The sequence below is a fragment of the Natator depressus genome, chromosome 1 (assembly GCF_965152275.1).
Source record: "Natator depressus isolate rNatDep1 chromosome 1, rNatDep2.hap1, whole genome shotgun sequence".
In the NCBI taxonomy this organism is placed as follows: domain Eukaryota; kingdom Metazoa; phylum Chordata; order Testudines; family Cheloniidae; genus Natator; species Natator depressus.
Window position 1 is genome coordinate 341,631,727 of NC_134234.1, and position 15,797 is coordinate 341,647,523.

The following is a 15,797-nucleotide window of genomic DNA, read 5'->3' on the forward strand; positions in this document are numbered from 1 at the left end:
CCAAGGAGAGAACGTCACAGTGGGACTCCCTGGGCTTTGGATCTCATGATATAGGGTGACATTCCATGTGCAGAACACCACAAAAAGGCTTATAAGTCAGGTCCCACTTAAACTCACAGGCCCTGATCCTGCAAACAATTATGCATGGGCTTTACTCACAATAGAGTAAATTTGCAAGTCAATGGGACTAGTCGTGTGGTTAAAGTTAAGCCGGGGTGTAAATGTTTGCAGAGCGGGGTCTATAAGGCAAAATGGGGTGTAAGTGGCACATAGGTCTCCGTGCAGGAATTTCACCCCCTGGGAACACCAGGAATGCTGCTGGAATCCTAATTACCTGCCAAGCATCATAGACGTGCTGTTAGAATCCACTGTGTTCACCTTTTTTCTGTATACCGCCGGGCTTGCCCCAGAAAAATATTTCCTTCTGTTGTGCCTCTGTGTCCATTTCTGTAGCCGATCGTTTTCAAAAGGATCAGCTTCTGGTGCAAGCTCCCCCTCCGCTAGTCCAAGTGGTAGCTTTGTTTTCAAATAAAGGAATGATTATTTGCTTCCAGAGAACTTTCAGTGCTTCCTTTTCTCCACTCCCAGCTAGAACCCAGAAAAAGCGTCGATCGCGTGGTACTAAGGATGGGCTCAAGCTGCAAACGTCAAGGCTCGAGCTTGGTTACCAACAGACCAAGGTTCCAGGCTGCTTGGGGTAGGCCCTTTGGCCTGAGGGAATGTGCATAGGGCTGGAAGCCAGAAGCCCAGATTTGCCTGAGCCTTGTTTATTTCTACCAGTTCAGTGTGGGTGTAAAATGCTACCAAAGCAGGATTTGCTGATGCAAATGACTACACATGGGGCAAGGCAGCAGTGATTCAGATCCCAGGAGTTCTTGCGCTCACCTCCTCCACACTTTCTAGCTAGACAGCAATGCATCTACTGAACAATACCCCATGGTCTGATTTCCCCCCACCCCAAACACTGAGGGTGTTCAAAACCCGTATCTGTGTTTGGGAAATGGCTCCGCTCTTCATAATGATCCAAACCAAACGCCCAAAAGCCAAAGATCCGCTAACTTCAGGGCATTTGAAATCCAGATGCAGCTCTGGAGTTGGCATCCAGGTTCCATCCCCACCTTAGAACCAGAGGTTTGGGTTGGGGGCAGCTCTATATAACACAGGAGGAGGAAGAGTAGGGATGGAAGGCTTGATGAGTTCTTCCAAATAGGCTGGTGCACAGTTCCAATGACCAGGGTGGAGTTCAGGGCGCAGAATCATAGAAATGTGAGGTTGGGAGGGATCTTGAGAGGTCATCTAGTCCAGACCCCTGCGCTGAGGCAGGACCAAGTAAACTTAGACCAACCCTGACAGGTGTTTGCCCAACCAGGCTATCCTGCAACACCTCCAGTGATGGGGATTCCACAACCTCCTTTGGACACCTATTCCAGAACTTAACTACCCTGTAGTTAGAATGTTTTTCCTACTATCTAACCTAATTCTTCCTTGCTGCAGATTAAGTCCATCTCATCTTGGCCTACCTTGAGTGGACACGGAGAACAGTTGATCACAGTCCTCATTACAATAGCCCTTCACATATTTGTTATCAAGTCCTCACCTCGGTCTTCTTTTCTCAGGACTAAACATGCTCCGTTTTTTTAGCCTTTCCTCATAGGTCAGGTTTGCTAAACTGTTTATCATTTTTGTCACTGTCCTCTGGACTCTCTCCACTTTCCGAAAGTGTCACACCCAGAACCTGGGGCAACAGAGCCTTCCCGAAAGGGCCCTGTCCCCTCCATGGCTCCACCCCTGACCATCCTTTCCCCCAAGGCCCCAGCCCCCCGGCCAAGCCAGAAGCCAGAGCGGGGCTGGGGAGCCTGGACCCTTCCACCTGCCTGAGGTGGGGGGCCCAACAGCAGCCCCTGGCCCGTGTCCCCCCCCCCCCAGACCCCCCCTCCCCCAGGACAGGTGGAGGATCTGTGGACTTTGCACAGCTGCTCACGCAGCTCTTACCCTGACCCGGCTCCAGCCGGGGGGCAGGGCCTTGGAGCCGCAGCCGGGCTATGGGCTCCAGCTGCTGACCTGGCTGGGGGGCAGGGCCTCAGGGGAAGAGGAGGGGCAGAAGCCGGGGCCCGTGGTGAAAAGTGGATGGGCCAGGCCCGTCCACTTTCAAAAAATGGGAGAGCCGTGGCTCCCTGGCCACTCTGTTCGGGCGCCACTGCAGCTAAGGCCTCACTACCGCTGAGTAAAGTGTGACAATTACCTCCTGTGTCTTACACACGATACTCCTGTTTATACACCCCAGAATGATATGAGCCTTTATCCAAACTGTGTCACATTGTTGACTCATATTCAGTTAGCGAGCCACTATAACCTCCAGATCCTTTTCAGCAGTAATACTGTCTAGTCAAAAAGAAAAGGAGTACTTGTGGCACCTTAGAGACTAACCAATTTATTTGAGCATGAGCTTTCGTGAGCTACAGCTCACTTCATCGGATGCATACTGTGGAAATTGCAGAATACATTATTATATACACAGCATGCAGTTGATAGATTTCAACTCCATACGGCTAAATGCAGTGCCTTGCATAATGACAGGTTTCAGAGTAACAGCCGTGTTAGTCTGTATTCGCAAAAAGAAAAGGAGTACTTGTGGCACCTTAGAGACTAAACTGTCTAGTCAGTGATTTGCCGTGTTATGTTTGTGCATATGTTTTCCTTCCTAATTGTGGTACTTTGCACTTGTCGGACCAGTTCTGCAATTTGTCACAGTCGTTTTGAATTCTAATCCTGTCCTCCAAAGGGCTTGCAACCTCTCCCAGCTTGGTGTTAGCCACAAATTTTAGAAGCATCCTCTCCTCTCTATTAACCAAGTCATTAATGAAAATCATCAGACCCAAGAGAGATCCTTGCAGGTATGTCCTCCCAGTGTGACAGCGAACCATTTATAATTATTCATTGCATATGGTCTTTCAACTGGTTATGCACCCACCTTATAGAGATTTCATCTAGACCACATTTCCCTTGTTTGCTTATGCGAATTCATGTGGGACTGGGTCAAAAGCCTGACTAAAATCAAGATAAGAACATAAGAACAGCCATACTGGGTCAGACCAAAGGTCCAGCTAGCCCAGTATCAGTGGCCAATGCCAGGTGCCCCAGAGATAATGAACAGAACTGGTAATCATCAAGTGATCCATCCCCTGTCGCCCATTCCCAGCTCCTGGCAAACAGAGGCTAGGGACACCATCCCCATCCATCCTAGCTAATAGCCATTGATGGACCTATCCTCCATGAATTTATCTAGCTCTTTTTTGAACCCTGTTAAAAGTCTTGGCCTTAGCAACATCCTCTGGCAAGGAGTTCCACAGGTTGACAGAGCAGACATCCTGTCTACTGCTTCCCCCCATCCATGAGGCCTGAAAGCTGAAACAATCCCATGGAGGGAGCAGGCAGAGGTGAGGGAACAGCCTGATGGAGATGCCATTCTGGTGAAGACCCCTTCGTGTCATTTCACTGATGGATACCATGAGCACTGGTTAGGAGGAAGAGGGCAGATTGCAGCTAATCTGGTTTTGTGATTAGGACACTGGGGGGAGATGCAAATTCAGGTGCTGGCTGCTGTACACAGGGGCTCTGGAGCAATTTTTATAGTGCAGGGACTGAAAGTCATTGAACATAAGTGTAAAGCATCCAGTTGCTATTAGTACATCAAGCCAGGAGGCACCGCACCAAACACAGCCTTTACAGGGCTTGTCTGGGATCTCTCACCACCCAAGTGAGAATCACGGCCCTAGACCAAACAAGCCACTTTCTCGCTGTACAAGCTGGAGGGGTCCTGCTGCACCCAGAGTACCCCTCGTTCCAGTGCTCCACATCCATCACACTTCCTGGGAGACCTTGCACCGGCCATTGAGGGGCAGCTTCTCAAATTCTCACGATTCCGCTTGCCTCCCGTTTTTCCAAAGAGCTCAGCTCCCAGCATGCTGGCTGAACACTTTTGAAAATCTGGCCCTTACTCGCTCTGTGCCTCAGTTTCCCCTTCAGAAAGAGAAGGCTAATTATAGCACACATGCCCCGGATATTTCGACTCTTCATGCCAGGGTCCCTTACTCTGCCCTTTTCCCATGCCAGGGGTTCTGTGTTCACCGCTTTTATTTTCTTTCTTTCTCCTGGCTTTTCTTTCAGGATGCGACATTTTAATCTCCGGGGGGCATATGGGCAGAGCTGAGATGGGGTGTTGCTGTGTTGGAAGGTGTTAATGGAGGCCATTAACTAGTTCTTTGATCTAGAGGTGACTGAAGCTGCTGGCTCTGCTAACCAGATACCGAGGGCTCTGTATGTCCTCCATTTCTCCCTTCCTTTTTGCCCCCCCGACGTTCACCCAAATCCAAAAGGTTCCTCCCACCGATGGCTAGGACACTCCCTGAAATTTTGCAATTGATTGGAGATGGTGTTCAAGCAGTATCGTGTTCCACGGTCCCGACAGACAGCGAAATGCCATGGGGTTGAGAGTCCGGGGAACTGACCTGAGTCGCTAAACTATTCCAGAACAAGAGCGTCCACACTGGGAGCGATCCGGAAAGAGCTCTGTCGAGTTACATTCACACCTTGCCTTATTCTGGAATAACTCCTATAGACAAGCTCTTAGGCCTCACAAGCTTGGCCAATAATAACACACAGGCCTCTCTTAGCACAGCTCTGTTCCCTCGCAGGGAACTGCCTTCATGGCACATCTGCCCGCTCCCTGGCCTGACTGCCCCCTCGCCCACCAGCTTGGTGGAGCAGACAGTGGTGCCTGACTGCCGCACAAGGCAATCGGCTTTGCAGTGACATGTCCCACGGTGCTCTGAGTGCTCCAGCCCCCGTGGGAATAACCCTCCACTCCCTCTCAAAGCAAAGAGCTTGTGTAACCCACACACCTCCTGGGTGTGGTGCTCTGTCCCCTCTAGTGGCACCGAGACCACTTCAAGATTAATGAGTCTGCTACAGCCTTAGCTAGCGGCCAGGTGGCTTTTGACTCATGCAGTAAAGGCTCATGCATTTAGCTTCAGAGGTCCCAGGTTCAATCCTGCCCGCCGACAACTGGGGTCTGTCAGGGTTACACTTGCAAGGGGGGGGGGTGCGGTGTCAATGAAAGCTGAGCTGACCAGGCTAGAATACAGACAGGGGGAAATTCACCCCTGTGCTGGGGTGCATGCAGGGCCCGTGCATCACTTACGGGGGCTAACGGCACACTCCAGTGGCACGCAGCCCTTGGGCTGGCCCGTGGCAAAGGGCTGGAGTTCAGCTGGAGCGTTTAAACAAGGCCGGTTGCTTTTCCTTTTCTGCAGCCAACAACAATTTTCCGCAGACATGGTCTGGAGCCCGTTCAGGCCCCGTCCTGCCTTCCAACAGCCACAGAGTGCACGAGGCATGCAGGAGTCAGAGCTTTACTGTTTGCAACAGAAGCGATAGCTAAGGACAAAGGCCTGTGCCATTTTTGACCGTCGGTGTTGTGGGCACTCGTGTATGCCTTTCTCTCCTGCGCGCACACGTCCTGTTCCAGCTTTCTCGGCTCCTGCCTGGACAGGAACTGGCACTTAGATAATGAAGAGGGTGTGGATGGTCTCATTTCTCTCCATGACTCAATTTGCACCAATGAAAAGTGTGAACCATGTATTGCTGTCTGTCTCCAAGCCATTGTTTCATCCCTGGGCAAGGAGTCACAGGAGACTTTCCCAGGGCTCGGCTATCTGCAAAGCACAAGGAGAACCGAGTGCAAGCTGTTTCAGCGAGCAGGGAGGCACGGACGCTGAAAAGGCACCGGCATGGCCGGCCAGCTGGCGGAGGAGCAGATCGCAGAGTTCAAAGAAGCCTTCTCGCTCTTTGACAAAGATGGTAATGGGTCCATCACCACCGGTGAACTGGGGACCGTCATGCGGTCGCTGGGGCAGAATCCCACCGAGGCTGAGCTGCAAGACATGATCGGCGAGTTGGACACCGACGGCAGCGGCACGGTGGACTTCCCCGAATTCCTGTCCTTGATGGCGAGGAAGATGAGGGACATGGACAGCGAGGAGGCGATCCGGGAAGCCTTCCGGGTCTTTGACGAGGATGGGATTGGCTACATCAGCGCGGTGGAGCTCCGGCACGTCATGACCAACCTCGGTGAGAAGCTGACGGACGAGGAGGTGGACGAGATGATCAAGGAGGCCGATGCAGATGGCAACGGGCAAGTCAACTACGAGGAGTTTGTGAGGATGATGGCCTCAAAGTGAAGATGTCTCCTATTGAACTTGTTCAATTTCTGGTGCAGGAACCATAGCTTGGCTTCTAGCTCATCTGCAGAAGTGTCTGTCCCACTGCCAAAGGACCATGGATGCCCAGACATTTGAACTCCAGCATATATATTTCCTCTGTGTGTGGGAGGCAGTCTAACACTGAGGGAGGCATGGTCACGTGGCAGTTCAAGGTGGGGGCTGGCGTCGGGAGCCCTGGATTCTAGTCCTAGCTCTGCCATGAGTTTACTGTGCAGCCTTGGAGTTTCTTAACCTTTCCATGGGGTTTTGTTTTCACCGCTTGTACGAAGAGGAGAATACCATGTACCTACCTCTGTGAGGTGGCTGTGAGAACCTGAAACGGAAGAAGCCCTATAGGACCCATTATTACAGGCTTTATAGGCCAAGGAGCAGTGGTCTCAAGTTGCAGTGGAGGAGATCTAGGCTAGATATTAGGAAAAACTTTTTCACTAGGAGGGTGGTGAAGCACTGGAATGGGTTCCCTAGGGAGGTGGTGGAATCTCCTTCCTTAGAGGTTTTTAAGGTCAGGCTTGACAAAGCCCTGGCTGGGATGATTTAGTTGGGGATTGGTCCTGCTTTGAGCAGGGGGTTGGACTCGATGACCTCCTGAGGTCCCTTCCAACCCTGATAGTCTATGATTCTCCCTTTGTCTCACTATCCCTGCCCTTGTTTGCAAACACTGCTTGTGTTTTACATGGGCTACTGTCTCTAAAGTTAACTTGGGGGGTCACCCAGGGCAATAGCTGGGGTCTGGTTCAGGCCCAGCCATACGTATAACTAACTCAACGGTGGATTTCAACTCCATCAAAGGCAGTTGTCTGAAGGGACTCAACAGGCACCCAGATACCATGGCGACGAGTGCAGCAGAGTAATCCGAACGGCATCGCTTAGAATAGGAGTCAGATTAGCAGGTGCGTGAATGCCGGCCGGGCGGTGCGTGTCCTGTCTCTGCATTCTGGCTGGCTGGAGCAAAGCTATTGCTTGTAACTTGGAAGGCAGATAGAGTTCAAATGTTGGCTTTTGTAATAGCTGGAGATCCCTCCTGAGAATATTTCCTGACCAAAAGGCTCAATGAGGGTTTGAGCTTTCGTGGGAACTCTCTCTGGGGTCAGATACATCCCCTAAAGAAATCTATGAAGTGACTGCGAGCCCTTCCTCTGATTCCTGATTGTGCGTGGATCTCTAGGGAGCGGGAATGGAGGAGAAATAATGCAAAGGTTCAGGCTTCTGTTCTCATGTACACTACTTTCAATCCAGAGTTGCTCCCCTAAACTCACTCCGGATGCCAGTAGAAGAAAGCTCACAGAACAACTCCTCCACACCCTTTTTTCCCCTCTTGTTTTGTTTGATTACTTTGGGCCAAATTCTGCTCTTAGTTTCACCAATAAAAAACGAGACAAATTCCACTGACGGAAATAGATTTACACTGGTGTAGCTGAGAGCGGAACTGGGCCTTTTATGGGGCATGGAAAGTTTTTTAAACACAGCATGGGCAAAACATGCAGATAAATCAATGCCTGGTACATATGGGTACAAGATAGTCCTTTACTTCAGGCCCTTTGCAACTGGCTCCATGCTGTTGACTCGGGGGGGCGTGTTCCCATAAATATTGTATAACAATACAAACTTTAAAGTCAGACATTTGCCAAACAGGTGTAATCCGCCCAGACCTCGGTACAATTTTTAAATCTCCTACCAGAAAACGTTTCCTTCTGTTGTTCCTGAGCCGCTGACAAATCAGCTGAGATGTTTAGCTTCAAAGGAATCTGCTTAGGGCACAGTTGGCCTCAAATCCATTCCAAATTATAGCCTCATTTCAATAAATAATTCTTTTCCCTTCTCTCCTGCAGCCCTCTTTTCATCTTCTGTTTTATTCCCCACCTGCTTGCAATCAGACAATGACATAAAGGGAAAGGCTGAAAGCTAAGTCTAGCTGGAAACTAGGGTTTGAGAGCAAAGATACGGGTGAAGATGTCCAAAACCGGGTAAAGTTAACTGCTTAAATTCTCATTTAGGTGTCTAAATAAGTAGCCTGGTTTTCTGTGGTTTGGACATTGAAGTCAGTAGAATGTGCTGGATGCTCAGCATTTTTGAAAACCAGGCCACTTATTTAGTCGCCTAGATGTGAAAGTAAATGGGAGTTAGGTGCCTAAATACCTCTGAGGATCCGGGTCTTGGAGCCTAACTTTAGGCAGCCATTTTGGAACATCTTGGCCACGGGCCTGCATGCTGGTTCCATTACAATCAGTGGGGGTTTGACAGCATAGGAGAATTTACCCCAACGAAACCAGCCTAAGCAGAGTATGGTCTGAGCAAGAGGAAATAAGTGTGGGGGCCAGGAGCTACAAAGGAAGCAAAGGGTTGTCCTCAGGCCTGGGGAGAATCACGCAGCAGCCTTTCACCAGTGTTTGTCAGAGGAATGGGAAGGAGCTGATTTTAGGCCTAAAAATGTTTAAATGGATACATTGCCAACTCTCACAATGTTATCACAAGTCTCACCCTGTTTGGTGGGTTTCTTAAAGCCCCAGCTCCTGGAGTCATGTGACTACATGACAATCCCTGCATTCCGTGTATATATATATATATATATATATATATATATTCTAGCCCTTTTGGTTGCAGAGAAAATCTTGAAAATGTGACCCAAGTGACCAGCAAGGGTTCCAGAAACAGAAGGCAAATAACAAGAATGCCACATTTGTTGTCAAATCTCTTGATTTTTAAGCCAATTGCTTGAGTTTGGGGGCATGACTCATGATTTTTGAACACTTTAGACAGATAGATAGATATGTAAGGGGACTGTTGCCCCTTCCTAACATTCAGTGAGAGTGTTTTAGTTGCTAGCTCCCAGTACTAAAAGGGGAAGTGTCGATGGGCAATCAGGACCCTGAGACTGACAGCCCCCAGGAACAATGGGGAGAGGCCAATGCTCCAGGTCAGCCCGAATGACAGGGTGGGCAGGCTAATTAGAGAGTCAGGAGGCCAGGGAGGTCCCGTCCTCAGTGTGAGCTGGATTTGCCTGGGTCAGACAGAGCGGGGCCGAGCTAAGGAGAAAGCAGGGGCCCAAGCTAAGCTGGGGAGCAGAGCTGTGCCAGATCCAGAGGGACCAGAAAAGCAGCCCAGAAAGAGCAGACCCTGTCCTGGGAGCAGAGCTGCAGCCCCAAAGCCAGAGGCACAGCCCAGACAGAGCAGACTTGCCCTGGGAGCAGAACTGCAGCAACCAGAGCCAGAGGGACCAGAAAAGCAGCCCAGAGAGAGCAGACCCTGTCCTGGGAGCAGAGCTGCAGCAACCAGAGCCAGAGGGACCAGAAAGCAGCCCAGGAAGCAGGTCCGTGCTGGGAGCAGAGTCACAGAAGCAGCCTGCAGAGCAGACCTGTCCTGGGAGCAGAGCTGCAGCAACCAGAGCCAGAGGGGCCAGAGAAGCAGCCCAGGGAGCTGGAGGCAGAGCAGCAGCCCGGCAGAGACCGAGTGGTGCAGCTGGGGCTGGAGCTGTCTGGAGCTGGGTGCGGTGAGCAGCTGGGGAGAGCGAGGGGGACCCTGGGCAGCAGGCCCAGCACAGGGAGACACCTCAGCCAAGGGGCTCTGCAGGCCAGGCTTGGATCGTAACCCCGACAGGGCGGGGGTGACACTGGGAAGAAGGGTCCTACCACTTAGAGCCTGAGAGCGTGTGGCCACCACCACAGCGAGTGTCCAACCCACAGCATCCCTGCAGCACAGCCAGGGCCGGAGAAGGAGGCCTGAAACCTACAAGGAACAGACTGTGAACTGCCCTGACGTTCCAGAGACACTGTTTGTGGTGTTCCCTGCCACAGAGCGGGGTGATGTGTTTCCTTTAACCATTCCCATTTTTCCTTATTCTTTTTAAAATTAATTGTTGATTAAATAACTTGCATTTGCTTTAACTTGTATGTAATGGTCAGTGGGTCAGAGAAGTGCCCAGTGCAGAGAGAGTACCCCGGAGTTGGGACACCCTAGCCCCTGTCCTAGGTGACCACAGCAGGGTTGGGGGTCAAGCCCCCCAGGAATCCTGGGCCCAGCCTTGTTAGGGTTACGAGGACTCTGCCAGACAGGAGAGTGGAAGGGGAGTCCTCAAGGGCAAGGTGGCCACTGGGTAAAGGAAGTGGGAGCGAGGACTCAGATCCTTTCGCTAGCCCACTTCACCGGGGTAGTGCAGAAGCCAGGAAAGTTCCCCATAAGAGCGGGACTATTCCCCCGCTTACAGATAGATAGATAGATAGATAGATAGTACAATTTTTGTTTCAAGACCCAGAACAATGCAAATCACCTGGTATGGGCTTTGGTTACAAACTGGAAACCCAAGCCAGGTTCACTTTTGCAATAACCCTGGCCCCATTTTCAAGCCAACCTGAGTTAATTGATTGATTGTCACTGAAAGTAGGTGACACACCTAGGCACTCTGGAGTGACTTCTCCTGGAGTTTGGGAGGATTGCGGAAATGCAGGGAGAGGCTGTTGTTGGTTTAATCCCAATAGCCTGTGTGCGCTCCGGGATTTGCCAGCACTCCCAGGTTTGTCTCTCTTCTTTAAGAGTCGCTATTCCGCAAATAAACTCATCGCCCATCCCCGCCCACCCCCCCGAAAAAAACCTCAGCCATAAACTTCATTGGGATGAGAGTTATGAAATCTCCCCCCACCCCCACACGCATTCACAAACGCTCTCCCCCCGGTTTCAAGCCCCTCTGGGATCTGCTAGGATTATACGGAGGAAGTTCGCATTTTCTGGCTCCTGGGTATCTATTTTCAGCATAAAACACACACAGCCAGCGCCTGTTTTCCCACCAGCAGTCCACTGCCCGAGCACGAGCCTCCAAAACATCTAGTTACGAACTGCCCTGTGGCTCCCGGACTGGAAAGAAACACCATCAGGGAGTGAGTGAAGCGATAGGAAAATCTGGAAGAGCTCCTAAGGTGAACCAAACAGCCCTTGAAGTATCTGAGCGTCCAGCCCTGCTGCACAGAGAATAGTTCGGAGTTACATTGATTCAGCTCCTTTCATCTTGGCATGGCTGAACATTTTGCAAACGTTGGGCCTGATGCATGCACTGTATGCTCTATGACAGGGGTTCTCAAACTGGGGGTCGGGACCCCTCAGGGGCTCATGAGGTTATTACATGAGCGGGTCGCGAGCTGTCAGCCTCAACCCAAAACCCCGCTTTGCATCCAGCATTTATAACGGTGTGAAATGTATAAAAAAGTGTTTTTAATTTATAAAGGGGGGGTCGCACTCAGAGGCTTGCTATTTGAAAGGGGTCACCAGTACAAAAGTTTGAGAACCACTGCTCTATGTCGTTAGGGGCAGCAGTGGTTACCTCCCGGGTTGGGGGGTGGGGGGGGAGATCTCTGATCTTCTTCCAGGTGTGCTTTGCACCTCCAGGGCCTGTGACATGCAGCAGATCCCAGGGGCTGAGTCAAGCCCATACATCAAGGCTGCTAGCCCCGTCTCTTCTCCGCGAGGCATGTGACGTTATACCCAGTAAACAACGGGCCTGAGCCAAACTGGAAAGGAATGTGGAGGCCAAGAGAAACCATGGCCTACTCACAGACACCAGGCTGGTTCTGATTTCGCTGGCAGCATCGGTGTAAATCAGTAGTAACTCCGCTGCATTCCTTGGTTTTACCCTGGTGTCTAAGGGATGGGAGTGAGAGTTGGAAGTGGCAGGTTCCATTTTTAAAGGGGGGAGAGATCCCCGTTTTCTGCATTGGAAGCCCTCTGTCAGCAAGCCAGTCTTACCCAAGCAGTGCTGGGGCTGGGGTGAACTTCCCAGAGGAAGGGGAAGCCATGCAAAGCCCTTGATGCAGGTCTATAGACAAGGGGGCAAACTCAGCCCAGCTGCAACTGCTGCCATCAGGGGAGTTGCACCAGGGGTGAATTTGGCCCCTGGCTAAAGCAGCATGCAGACAAGTCTCTGGCTGAAGACGGGCAGAATGCACTAGCTGGGCTGGGAGGTTCGGGCCAGGAAACAGAAGGCTGGAGTCTCAGGGTATGTTTGCATTGAAAGGCGCGATTCCCAGCGCGCACAGACATACTGCCATTAGCTCTGCTCAAGCCAGCAGGCTGAAAATAGCCGTGCAGCCCGGGTAGCAGGGGCGGTAGCTCAGGCAGGCTGCTTGACGAGGTGCCCAGGGGATCGGGGCGGGTTTGTGCTCGGGTAGGGTTACCAGATGGCCGGGGGTTCCCAGACACGACCGCTTTGTCATCTGGAGTACTGTGTCCAGTGTTGGGCCCCACACTACAAGAAGGATGTGGAAAAATTGGAAAACGTCCAGCGGAGGGCAACAAAAATGATTAGGGGATTGGAACACATGCCTTACGAGGAGAGGCTGAGGGAACTGGGATTGTTTAGTCTGCGGGAGAGAAGAATAGGGGGGATTTGATAGCTGCTTTCAACTACCTGAAAGGGGGTTCCAAACAGGATGGAGCTCGGCTGTTCTCAGTGGTAGAAGAGGACAGGACAAGGAGTAATGGTCTCAAGTTGCAGTAGGGGAAGCTTAGCTTGAATATTAGGAAAATCTTTTTCACTAGGAGGGTGGTGAGCCACTGGAATGCGTTACCTAGGGAGGTGGTGGAATCTCCTTCCTTAGATATTTTTAAGGTCAGGCTTGACAAAGCCCTGGCTGGGATGATTTAGTTGGGGCTTGGTCCTGCTTTGAGCAGGGGGTTGGACTAGATGACCTCCTGAGGTCCCTTCCAACCCTGATCTTCTATGATTCTGTCTGCTCTCCGTCCGGGTGGATTTTTGAAATGAGTCAAAGCCTGGGGGGGGGGTTGCAGAGCAGACGTTGCAGTTCAGAAAGAGCCCTGATTGGTCCCTGCCCTGCATCTGCAGCTGATTGGTCCATTTCTCTGCAGCCCCAGCTCCCACACCGGGGGGGGGGAGGGCCCCGCAGGGAGGTGCTGATGATGGCTGGCGCTGGGTCCTAGGCATGGGCGGTACCTGAAGCACCGGCTAGGGGAGGCTAGCCCCCAGCCCCGCCCCTTCCACCTGAGGCCCTGCCCCTTCCACCCCGCGCAGCCCAGAGCCCCCCCCACCGCGGCCGCTGGCCCCTGCCCCAGGCTAGCGTGCCCAGGCCTGGCGCGCTGGGAGGGTGGGCAGAGTGTCCCCGGCCCTCCACAGCCCCCGAGCACCGGGAGGGCAGGTGGCACAGCTACTGCACAGGGGGAGCCCCAGAGCGGGAAGCGGGGGGGGGGGGCCTGGAGGCGGAGCATGGGCGGGGCCATGCCTGGCTGTTTGGGGACGCACAGCCTCCCCCAGCCTATGATACCCACCGCCCATGGTCCTGGGCTTGTGTCAGCCGCCCTGCCACTGTGCCAGGGAGTGACACTGCCCCCCCCCACCTCCAGTGAGTGCCCCCTACAGCACCTCCCAAATACCCCTCCCAGTACGCACACACGCACCCCCCCTGCATCCCCCAGGTACCCCTCCCGGTACGCACACACGCACCCCCCCTCCCGCATCCCCCAGGTACCCCTCCCGGTACGCACACACGCACCCTCCCTCCCGCATCCCCCAGGTACCCCTCCCGGTACGCACACACGCACCCCCCCTCCCGCATCCCCCAGGTACCCCTCCCGGTACGCACACACGCACCCCCCCCCCGCATCCCCCAGGTACCCCTCCCGGTACGCACACACGCACACCCCCTCCCGCATCCCCCAGGTACCCCTCCCGGTACGCACACAACCCCCTCCAGCAGCCCCATGTACCCGCTCCAGCACCCACCCAGTACACACGCACCCCCTCCCACACACCCCAGGTACCCCACCCAGTACACACACACGCACCCCCCCCACGTCCCCCAGGTACCCCTCCCAGTACGCGCACGTGCACCCCCCCCCCGCATCCCCCAGGCACCCCTCCCGGTACGCGCACGCGCACCCCCCCTCCCGCATCCCCCAGGCACCCCTCCCGCTACGCGCACGCGCACCCCCCCCCCGCGTCCCCCAGGTACCCCTCCCGCTACGCGCACGCGCACCCCCTCCCCGCGTCCCCCAGGTACCCCTCCCGCTACGTGCACGTGCACCCCCCCCCCGCGTCCCCCAGGTACCCCTCCCGGGACGCACACAACCCCCTCCAGCAGCCCCATGTACCCGCTCCAGCACCCCCCCAGTACACACACACACACACACACACCCCAGGTACACCTCCCAGTACACACACACCCTTTCTGCACCCCCCCAATAACCATTCCAGCACCCCCAACTGTACCCCCTCCAGCTCTTCCCCCGCCCCCCAGTGTCCACTTTTTGGCACCTGAAATATGGTAACCGTACACTCGGGTGGCTAACCCGATCTACTGCCCATGCTACCCCAGCTGCACTGCTCTTTTTAGCCCGCCAGCTCAAGCGGACCTAGCACCTACCCGGGACTCACACCTTCCAGCTCAAATGTAGCCATACCCTCCATCACTCTGCCCCTTAGCCTGGGACGAACAGGGGTGCTGCAGCTAGGGGTGCTGGGGTGGCTTGAAGTGATTTCCGTCGTACGCAGGGTTTGGGTTTTGCTCAATAGCTCTCAGGACCCCCACTGTACAAATTGTTGACTGGACAGGGACAGTGTGGCCTGGGGGGATTGAAGAAACCTCTGTGTTCCTCATATTCTGGGGCTGTACAGCCTTTGGCCTATGTTAGAGCAGCCTTGGAGCTGCTCTAAGTTGTGCTCGATATGGCCCCCTATGGGCCCTGGGAAGCAGCGGGTAGCCACAGTGCAGAGCACTCCAGCCACCTCCCTGAAGCACCCCTGACCTGCCCCCTACACGAGGGGCTGGAGAGACGGGTCAGTGCAGCGCTCCTATGCTGGCTCTACCAGCCAAGGAGGCTCATTTTAAGGCCCCTTTGTGCTTAGCATAACTGAGACACAGACCCAGTGTGTATGTGAACTCTACAAGGAGGCCATTTCCGTAGCAAGCCCACCGAGCAGGAAATCGCTGGGCGGGCCCATCTCCTCCCTATGCCTGTCAGTGCCCCTCCCAGTCAGCGGGTGGCAATTGCCCATGATCCGGAGCAAGGCATGCCACCACCACAGTGTTCCCAGGACCCTGCCCCCCCCCCGGCCCGCTGGCCTGAGGGTGACAGCCAGGCTGCCTTCGTCTCCTCGTTCCACGTCTGACGTCCCGGGACCTGGTGGCTCTGCTGGCTGCGCAGCTCGGAGCCAGCACTGGTTTGAATTAACGACGCGAGCGGCTGTTGCCGGCTCATGTTACCGTGTGCGGCATGAACTAGGGCTGTGCTCGGCCGTGCAAATCCTTCGAAATCTGAGCCCGCAGCAGCCTGCGGGCGAGTTGGGGGGGGAGGGGAAGAGCAGGAAATGGGGCACGGGGAAAGCCACGGCAGGAGCCCCCTTGTTTTAAACTCCTGGCTCCCACCGACGAAACTCCCTCTGATTTATGGTCTGTGACAAAGCCTAGGGGGGAGGGAGTTACCCCAGGGATGACTGTGGCCCATCTGGCTCCGGCGTCCCCTCTCCCGCCTGCTGCAGGACCGGCTGTGGCTGCTGGCACCAGGTGGGTGCGGCGCCGA

The 15,797-nt window shown here is 53.9% G+C and overlaps 1 pseudogene; it reads left to right on the top strand.

Moving 5' to 3' along the window:
• Positions 1–5,568: 5,568 nt before the first annotated feature.
• Positions 5,569–6,239, top strand: LOC141987541 (neo-calmodulin pseudogene; annotated as a pseudogene).
• The last annotated feature ends 9,558 nt before the right edge of the window (positions 6,240–15,797 follow it).